Below are 10,218 nucleotides of genomic sequence, written 5' to 3' on the forward strand. Positions count from 1 at the left end.
ATGGGTTGTTAAGTTTGTTAAGTATCATCTTGTACCTCAAATGACATGTTCCTTGAGTTCTATCTCTTGTTCATTTGCTCTATCTAAGGCAAATCCCTTATGAGGATTATAATGAATTACCCAACAAACTACCTTTGTTAGTTGATCTATGGATATGATAACCAAAGGTTTAATTAAGGATATTCTACATGACACACCCCGACCTAGAATGTCCACCTGGACTCCGAATCGAGCTGTGCTGGCCGTCACCAGGAGGGTGATGAAGCCATAAAGTGTAGTGATGTGTAAAAAGTGAGCAAGTGAGCGAGAATGAACCCATTCCACATGAGATGTCAGAGCGAAGTAAAGTACAGTAGAGTAGATTGAGAATTATACCATTGAAGGTAACCTCTTATACCAATATTTGCCAAGAATCCTTGTCAACACGAAAACTCAGCTACTAAAACCTGGAGGGGTGAAAAACAAGGGTGAGTAGGCCTAAAAATAAAGTTTTATAAAAACCTTTTTGAAAACGCTATAACCCCTCGCCGTAAAATAAGTATAGTTTCCAAAATATACATACTACGTATAGTATGAAAAAAACTTACAGTAGCTTGCAATATCTCAAGAATTCAATATGTCACAAAATTCGTAAATAGGCATATAACTTCTAATAATCACAATATTTCGCAGAAATAAACATATCACATCGAGCGCTCATTGACATATGTTGACACACAAGTTCATGCATAGGTATTCTAACATGAACATGACTGGGTGTAATAATAATTTACGCTATAGTACTACAATCACGTGAAGATTGGCGCTAGGCGCATCATATACAAGTCCCAATTGCCTATAGCAATCTAGGACATGACTGGCACCTACAATGGATCCAAAGTGAGTGTACGGTGCGATGTGAACATACACATGAAAAAATGGCTTTGGCCCGGGCGAGTACTAACACCAGTGTAGCACACGATGAGCAGATAACGTAAACCATACAATGATAAATCGGTAATTCACGTCACCATAATACTATTCATGACCATAAATATAATTAAGGCATCAATAATAATATGCATACCTGTACATCTGGTAGTATGTAGCATAACTTCATAATTTCTATCTATGCACTAAATCTTATAAACGTTAAGCTAATTTAGGCGTCTCGTAGCAAATTATTTATGAAATACATAAATGGAAACTAAAAATATATATATACTACATAAAAGAAAAGACCCACTCACAGATATTTGCGAAGTCGTAGCCGTACGAACAACAGAAGTCGGAGTCTTCGATAGTAATCACACCTAAGCATAATATTGGGATCCGTTAGTAAAACTCAAATAAAACGATTAAGTTTAGAAAAATGGACAAACGGATTCGGAATTAGCGCGTCGAAATATGCTAAGAAGGGTCTCGGGCAAAATTTATAAAAAGTCAACAGTCAACTGAGACGCCCTAGTGGTCAACTATGTTAAACTTTAGAATTTCACTAAATGGATGCCAAAAATGGACTTGGAATGTCAAAATTAACTTAAGAGGGTTTTCGAGAAAATTCTGAAAAAGTCAACTTAAAGAATATTCCAGAAAATATTCCAGGGAATAATCCAGAGAATATTTATTCCAAAAACATTAGGAACTGGGCCAGGCCGGATCCCAATTTATGGTTAATGGGCCAAAGGTTTTGGCAGGTTCAAGGATTTGGTTTTGGGCCTTTTTTTTTTATTTAAAATCAAGCCAGGTCAACCCAATTGTAGGTTACGGATTCGGCCAGAAACTGGGTAGTGAACCAAAGCTCCGTTCGAGCTCAAAACTCAACCATTTTCAATGAAATAAAAGTCAAAATGAAGCTCATGAACTAAGGGTTCAAAATATACCATTAGAAGATGGAGCCGTGGCCGGAGTTGGCCAAAAATGGCTTGAAAAACTAGGATGGTTCGCCAGAAAACTAGGGCGTATTTCCCCAAGGTATTTCTACACCAAAACACATTCATTTTTCACATGGCAACTCAAAAAATCAAGCCATCTTATCGAGAGGAAAAGAAAGGATGGACCTCGAATCTTACCTAGACCATGAATAGCAGAGTCACGCCAGAGAAATTTAACTCGAAACAAACCTCTCCTTGGTCCGTGCATGCCTAGAGAGTTCAAATCTCGAGTAAGGGAGAGAGTGAGGGAACAAGATAGACATGGCAATCAGCGATGGTTCACGTGAAGTTCACCGGAAGAAAGTGGTAAGTGGTGTGCACCTTGGGTGGCTTCTCTGCACTTGCAGAGAAAGAAAAAGACGAGAGGGAGCTAAGAGATGAGAGATAGTGAAATAAGGGAATAAGGGATGAGATGACAACAAATGAGTTGAGAGATTTGAAAAAAAATGAGACTTCTGGGGGATTGGGAGACACGGGAGAAAGGGAAAGAGTGGGATATGGACCCCACGTGGTTCACAAAATAGCCACAAAAGATCTCCCAACATAAAATTACCAAATCGCCCTTCACATTCGTAAGCTCGTAAAATATTCGTCGTAACTCCGAATTCGATTTTGCTTGCGCCTACGCGTCCATACCATCGAGTACTTTTAGAATACGGTAAAATAGTGGCTTGTTCATGTCACGAATTGACGGTCAACGAAAGTCAACAATCTCCCCTCAAGGGGCATTTTCGTCCATTCACTCCTTTAAAATAAATAAAATCGTAAAATTAGGGACGCGTTGTTACACCACAAGTATGTATATAACAAGCAATGCTCTTAGTGCGTATGCAAGTCTATTGACATATGTACTGAAGGAAATTTTTTGATACACTAAGTTTTTTGTGCAACATATTACGTGCATTTAACTATTAAATGGCGGAAGTATGTTGGTATACACTCTAAAACAAAACTTTAATCATCAAATTCAAAGCCTATCATATTAGTGAACCAAGATTCAACTCAAAACAACAAAGGGAGTTGAAATTTCATTATACCTTTGAAGCTCCTTTTTGCTTAGCAAAGGATAATCACCAATGAGAAGGCCTTCATTCCTTTACCTCTTGCTCCTTGGATCCATGGATATATATGGAGGAACTTTGCTTCTTAGCTCCTTGTCTTCTTGGATTTGGATAGAGGAATGAGTTCTCCAAAAGTCACCAATGGAGGAGGCCTCTAAGTTTCGACATGAATGAAGGAATGAGGAAGAAGATGAGTGTTGTAGGAAGAGGAAAATGCTAGTATCCCTTCCTACATGGCCGGCCTCCTAGAGAGAAGAGAGAGCTTTATGTTTTCTCTCTTTAACTCTTTGAAAACCCTAATGAGGTTAAGCCTATAACTTCACTTTTATATTGTTAGAAATTTTGAGTAGAAATTTCATTGTCCTACATTGGTCACTACTAAAAGGTTCCCTCACTTTATAAGGCTGTGTCCCTTATAGAAAGTGATTGAAGTGATGGACCATGAAGAATAAAATTAGGCTCAACCTTGGGGTTAGGCTTTGGGATGTACCAATTAATTGATAATTAATATATAATTAATTATCAAAAGATGGGCCTTGGGGCTCGGGCTCTAATGATTAAATTCTTCAATTAATTACTTTTAATTAATTAATTATTTTTTATACCTGATGCGAAATAGATAAGCACACAAATTAAACCCTCTTTTGTCAAATTGTAGTAGAGATGTAAGTAGGGATCGTTCTAGACCAGGGATTAGGAGGGATTGCTAAACACTTGGAAACTGACTTAAAAACTCTAAAACAAGGTTTAAAACACTAAACTAGACTCAAAGAATGCAAAACTAAACTTTAAGACACTTAAACAAACCTAAAACTCAAAACAGCAACCTAATGACTCAAAACTGCCTAAAAACCACTTTCTGGGCAGTTTTGAGAACCTAACAAGAACTTGGACGAATTTGAGTGAAAACTTGAATCAAAACACTTAGAAACACAAATCAAAACACTTTCTAACTAATCTAAGACTTCAAAATAAATGGGGATTTGTTTTGGACGAAAATTGAAAACAAAACAGAAACTTTAAACTAAACAGATTGTAGAACGTTTTTGGATAAAAAGGATGGATAAAAGGCTAGTTAGGAGGTTCTTCTCCACACATGTCACACTTGCAAACAAAACGATTTTCAGTTGTTCTTCCAACAAATTATAAATACTCAACGCCCCAAATTAACCGTGAATTGCACTAATTAACCCTCAGTTTTTCCACAAGTTATTAAGTTGGATGATTGCATGCGACAACCCGAAACATTCCCTACAAGTTCCCTACATGAATTGCATAATAGAGATACAAGCAAGAATCATTAAGTTCTATGAAAAACATAAGCATTGACGAAGCATTCGCTACTATGAATTGCATGAAACTTATGCTAAGAATTCATTCAACGCGATCGTTTTCAAGCGACCTTCACTACTTGTGATTATAAGATTGTAACTATTAGGTGAAACTCCCTCATAATCTAGCATCATATTCATGCATGAAAACTAAGCGTGCACTTTCAATCAACATACACAAATAAGTTATCAATCAAATAGATGAACGAATTGAATCCACAACTTATGAAATAACAACTGAATGTAATCAAATCATATTGCAAGCATGTACATGGTTTCGAATTACCCCCCCAACTAAGGGGGTTTAGTTCCTCATACTCACAACACAAAGTTTATTGAATTGAAACATTGAAAACATAAGAAAGATTACACCTAAAAGTTCCAGCAATCTGCAATAGACTAGCAAGCACATTCAAGAGCACTTCTTCTTCCTTCTTGCTGCGGCACAAGGTATGGAGATGGTTTGGATGGGTTTTGGATGATGGAGAATGATGGGAAGGTGTCTAGGATGGGTGTATGGCACGGCTAGGAAGGTTTGGGTTCAGAAAATATGGATTTGGGTGAAGGATGGGCACGGCAAGAGGTGAGAGATGAAATCTGGCGTGAATGGAGTTGTATGGATGTGTGTGGAATGTTTTGTGGGTGCAACAAGGATGTTTATTTAAAGGGATTAGGAAATTAAAAACCCTAGGCTAATTAGGTAATCAGGAATTAAGTTTAAAGCTTCTAGAATTAAGGAAACAAATCAGAAAATTAAAGGAAAGGGCAAGGGAAATTCGGCTAGGGTTTAAAACACAAAAGGAAGGTGTTTTAAAGCATAAAAACACAAAATAGGGAAGAGGAAATGCAAAGGGGGGTGCGGCAAGGGTTCAAAAGGGTTCTAGGCGTTTGTTTTGTGTCCTAGAATGGTTAGAAAGTCTTCATAATTGCTGAAACTTTTAGGGACAATTAGGAAAAATCAAACCAAAGTAGGAAACCTTGGCTTAACTTTCCTACTTCAAGTAGGAATCCTTGTTGGAGTAGGAATCCTTGTTCTTCTAAGAATCCTCATGTGATTAGGAATCCATCTTCAATTAGGAATCCTTCGTTGATTAGGAATCCTTCGTCGATTAGGAATCCTTCGTCGATTAGGAATCCTCCTTCATGTAAGCACTTTCCTACTTCAACTAGGAAACCTTGTTCAAGTAGGAATCATCATCTTCAAGTCTTCAAATTCGTCCAAACCTTGGCTCCAATTATGTGATAATCATTCCAAGCCCAATTTTGCTCCAAAAAGCTCCAAAATGCATCTTCTTGCATCCTTTGGCCTTAAAACCTGAAAACACATAAAACTAGCTTAAAAGACTACTTTAACTAAGAAAACACCATGGAAATGCATAAGAACTAGCTAACTAAGGCGCATAAATATGCTCCTATCAAATTCCCCCACACTTAGCTTTTGCTAGTCCTCGAGCAAAACAAAGAAATAAAACAAAACAAAACAACTAAAACACAACCTAAACCTTCCAACATTTGTCTCAGGGATTTCCAATGAACATGACATGTTAAAAATCGTTATCCCCACAGATTTGAGTCATCTCTACACTTAAGCACATACTTAATCATAGTCACTACTTACTAGTTCACAAGTAATCAATTAAAACAATGCTTTGAATGTAGTAACATGCCTTAGAGAATTCCCTCAATTCCTTACAAGATATACACTCTATTTTCACTCAGATTTTCTAACTCCACACCCTACACTGGTCATATGTGAGAAGATTGATGTAGATATGAAAAGGAATGCTCACATATATATTTCACAATGAACGCAATTTCTAGAGTTAAGAAGCATGTTTAGATATGATCTCATGAATGGAATGCTACTACTTAGATGCGAGAACCAGTGACACCATATGCTCATACCAAATTCAAACTCCACAAATTGAAACACATAACACTCAAGATAGAAGTTAAGGGTTGTAATGGGGCTTGGGTGTTGGTTAACAAGGAAAGGATAGGGAAAACAAACGTTCTTCAAGCAATAGTAAGCAAAGCAATGAAATTGAGACTTAGAATTCACTTAGATTGCAGAAATTAACTTTAACACACAAGGGGGAGACTTAAACAACTCCTTAGGGCCGAATTCATTGTTTTGGACCCTTACTTCAACAAACAATACTTTGGAACTCTTTTTCTCAACTTTTCAACTCTTTTTTCAAACTTTTCATACTTTTTTCTTCAATTTTTTTCTTTTTCCACGAAAATTGTTTTTTCTTTTCTTTTCTTTGCCGTGCCTATGGCACACAATTCCTCATGAAAAACACTTCCCCCACACTTGTTTTCTGCTAACATAGATCAAAAGGAATTCAATTCGAATCATGCTTTACTATGCTTTAAGAACAAGGGTATGGATGGTCCTAAACTAGGCTAGGTGAGGAAAACATGGGTTAACAAATAATGAAGGCTAACAAGGCTCAACGGGGTTAAAAACCTACAAAACATAATAACAGAGGGGATTTACGGCTATTTGGCTATGGTGGTGGTCACTACACAACTTTATCTTGAATATGTGTTATGCAATTCAATGACATGCTTTGAATGAAATGGGCATGAGTTCTAGCATTTGGAACTAAATGATGAAACGCCTTCTAAGTAGCAACCAAGCAAGGAATAATGAGATCATGCAACGACTTAGAAAACAAAGAATGCACAGATTTTAACTCTCCAAATAAACGTTTAGGCTCAAGTCTCACAAGGTTGTAGCGTTAATTCGAGTTCCTTCCTTCAAGCATGTTACAAAAACTGATTTTTCCTTTATCATTGCATGTGAATTCATAAGTTATAACCACAACCAAGCATAAACAAAGAGTAAATCAAACTTTCATCCATGTTAATCACTCTCTTTAACAGTCATGCAATTAAAAACCAAATCCTCATCATTGTGTTGGAAGGTACCCTAAGACACAAACAAACACACAAAAACAACTCTTTTTGGGTTTTTAAAACAAATTTTTCAAATTTTTATGTGATTTTCGGATTTTTGCATCAAAACACACTAAAACACACCAAAACTGCTTAAAAACAGCAAGGAACAAGTCTCCAAGTTAAGGGTGATAAAATCCCACGAATTTGCATCTAAAACACTTAGTTACCCCCCCCCCACACTTAAATCAAACATTGTCCTCAATGTTTCAAGCATAAAACCACACTAAACAAAAAGAAACACACAAACAGCAAGTAAATAACAAAACTGGGCAGATTAGAAACAAGCAACAAAGTGAAGGGTTTTAGGAACGCAAATCTGGAATTGGAGTGATTCCTAGGGCTTCCTTTGTTGAATTGCATGGGTTGCCTCCCAAGTAGCGCTTTCTTTAACGTCTTGAAGCCGGACGAAGAACACAATCAGACCCCATTGGAGCCCATGGCATCTAGTGGAATTTCTTCCACAACATGCTCAACAAAGTTCTCGTAGTAGGGCTTCAATCGATGTCCATTCACCTTGAATTCTTGGCCGGTTCTCAAACTTTGTATTTGGACTGCACCATGCACAAAAACATTAGTGATAACAAATGGGCCAACCCACTTAGAACGTAACTTACCGGGAAATAGACGAAGATGGGAGTTAAATAGCAACACTTTCTGCCCTATGGAGAATGTTTTTCCTCTAATCATCTTGTCATGGAACGCCTTGGTCTTCTCCTTGTAAATCCGGGCATTCTCATAAGCATCATGCCTAATCTCCTCAAGCTCATTCAATTGGAGCTTCCTATGATTTCCAGCCATGTCCACGTCCATATTGAAGGTTTTGACCGCCCAATGTGCCTTGTGCTCAAGCTCCAGATGGCATGGCTTGCCATACACTAGCCGAAATGGGGACATACCTATGGGTGTCTTGTAGGCTGTTCTATATGCCCACAATGCATCCTCCAAACGCAAGCTCCAATCTTTTCTATTTGGCCCAACGGTCTTCTCCAAGATTTGTTTGATTTCTCGATTGGAAACCTCGGCTTGGCCACTTGTTTGGGGGTGATAAGGTGTGGAAACCTTATTGATGACACTGTATTTCCTCAATAACGCTTCAATGGTCCGATTGCAAAAGTGTGACCCTCCGTCACTAATGATCACTCGTGGCATTCCAAACCTCGCAAAAATGTTAGTTCTAATAAAATCTGCAACCACTTTAGAATCATTAGTTCGGGTGGCCTTTGCTTCCACCCACTTCGACACATAATCAACCGCAAGCAAAATATATGTAAAACCATACGAAGAAGGAAAAGGACCCATAAAATCAATACCCCAAACATCAAAAATTTCAACATTTAGGATAGAAACCTGCGGCATTTGGTCCCTAGCACTAATACCACCCATTCGTTGGCATTTATCACATGTTAAGCAAAAAGTTTTAGCATCTTTGAAAATACTAGGCCAATAAAATCCACATTGTAACACCTTAAGGGCTGTGCGTTGTGTGCCAAAGTGCCCTCCACATGCATATGTGTGACAAAAACTCAAAATTGAATGACATTCAGAATCGTGCACACAACGACGTATAATCTGATCGGGGCAAAATTTCCATAAGTACGGATCATCCCACACAAAAAACCGTGCATCATGCCTAAGTTTATCACGTTGGTGCCTAGTGAACTCACTTGGAATACGTTTTGACACCAAAAAATTAACAATATCGGCATACCAAGGTGCACTAACCTTAATGGACAGCAATTGTTCATCGGGGAATGTCTCCAAAATCGGCAAAGACTCCTCATTATGCACCATTCGGCTTAGGTGGTCAGCCACCACGTTTTCACTTCCCTTCTTGTCCCGAATCTCTATGTCGAACTCTTGAAGTAGCAATATCCATCGAATAAGCCGTGGCTTGGCCTCCTTTTTGGTGAGCAAATACTTTAGAGCTGCATGATCAGTGAAAACAATTACTTTAGTTCCAATTAGATATGATCGAAATTTATCTAAAGCAAAGACAACGGCAATGAGTTCTTTTTCCGTAGTGGAGTAGTTCAATTGTGCATCGTTCAACGTCCGGGAGGCGTAGTAAATGACATGCGGCCTCTTGTCCTTTCTTTGTCCTAAAACAGCTCCTAAAGCATAGTCGGACGCGTCACACATGAGCTCGAAAGGTAGACTCCAATCCGGTGGAACAATGATGGGTGCCGTGGTCAACAACTTCTTGAGTTGGTTGAATGATGCTGTGCACTCCTTGGTGAATTCAAACGCCACTTCTTTCTGTAGGAGTCGGCAAAGAGGTTGTGCTATCTTCGAGAAATCTTTGATAAACCTACGATAAAATCCTGCATGGCCAAGAAACGAACGAACCTCTCTAACCGAAGTCGGAGAGGGTAAGTGACGTACAAGATCTATTTTCGACTTATCAACCTCAATACCCTTTTCAGAGATTATATGTCCTAAAACGATGCCTTGTTTAACCATAAAATGACACTTTTCCCAATTAAGAACAAGGTTAGTTTCAACGCAACGTTTTAAGATCAAACTTAGATTATGCAAGCAACTATCAAACGAATCACCAAAGACGCTAAAATCATCTATAAACACTTCAATTATCTTCTCTACATAATCAGAAAATATGCTCATCATGCATCTTTGAAATGTAGCAGGTGCATTACATAAACCAAAAGGCATGCGACGATATGCAAATGTACCAAACGGGCATGTAAAAGTGGTTTTTTCTTGGTCCTCGGGTGAAATGACAATTTGATTATAACCAGAATAACCGTCAAGAAAACAATAGAAAGCATAACCCGCTAACCTCTCAAGCATTTGGTCAATGAACGGCAATGGGAAGTGGTCCTTCCTCGTGGTGGTGTTTAGCTTCCTATAGTCAATGCACACCCTCCAACCGGTTTGAATACGTTGAGGGACAAGCTCATTCTCGGCATTAGCTACCATCGTCACTCC

The sequence above is a fragment of the Malus domestica genome, chromosome 03 (genome assembly GCF_042453785.1).
Source record: "Malus domestica chromosome 03, GDT2T_hap1".
NCBI lineage: Eukaryota > Viridiplantae > Streptophyta > Magnoliopsida > Rosales > Rosaceae > Malus > Malus domestica.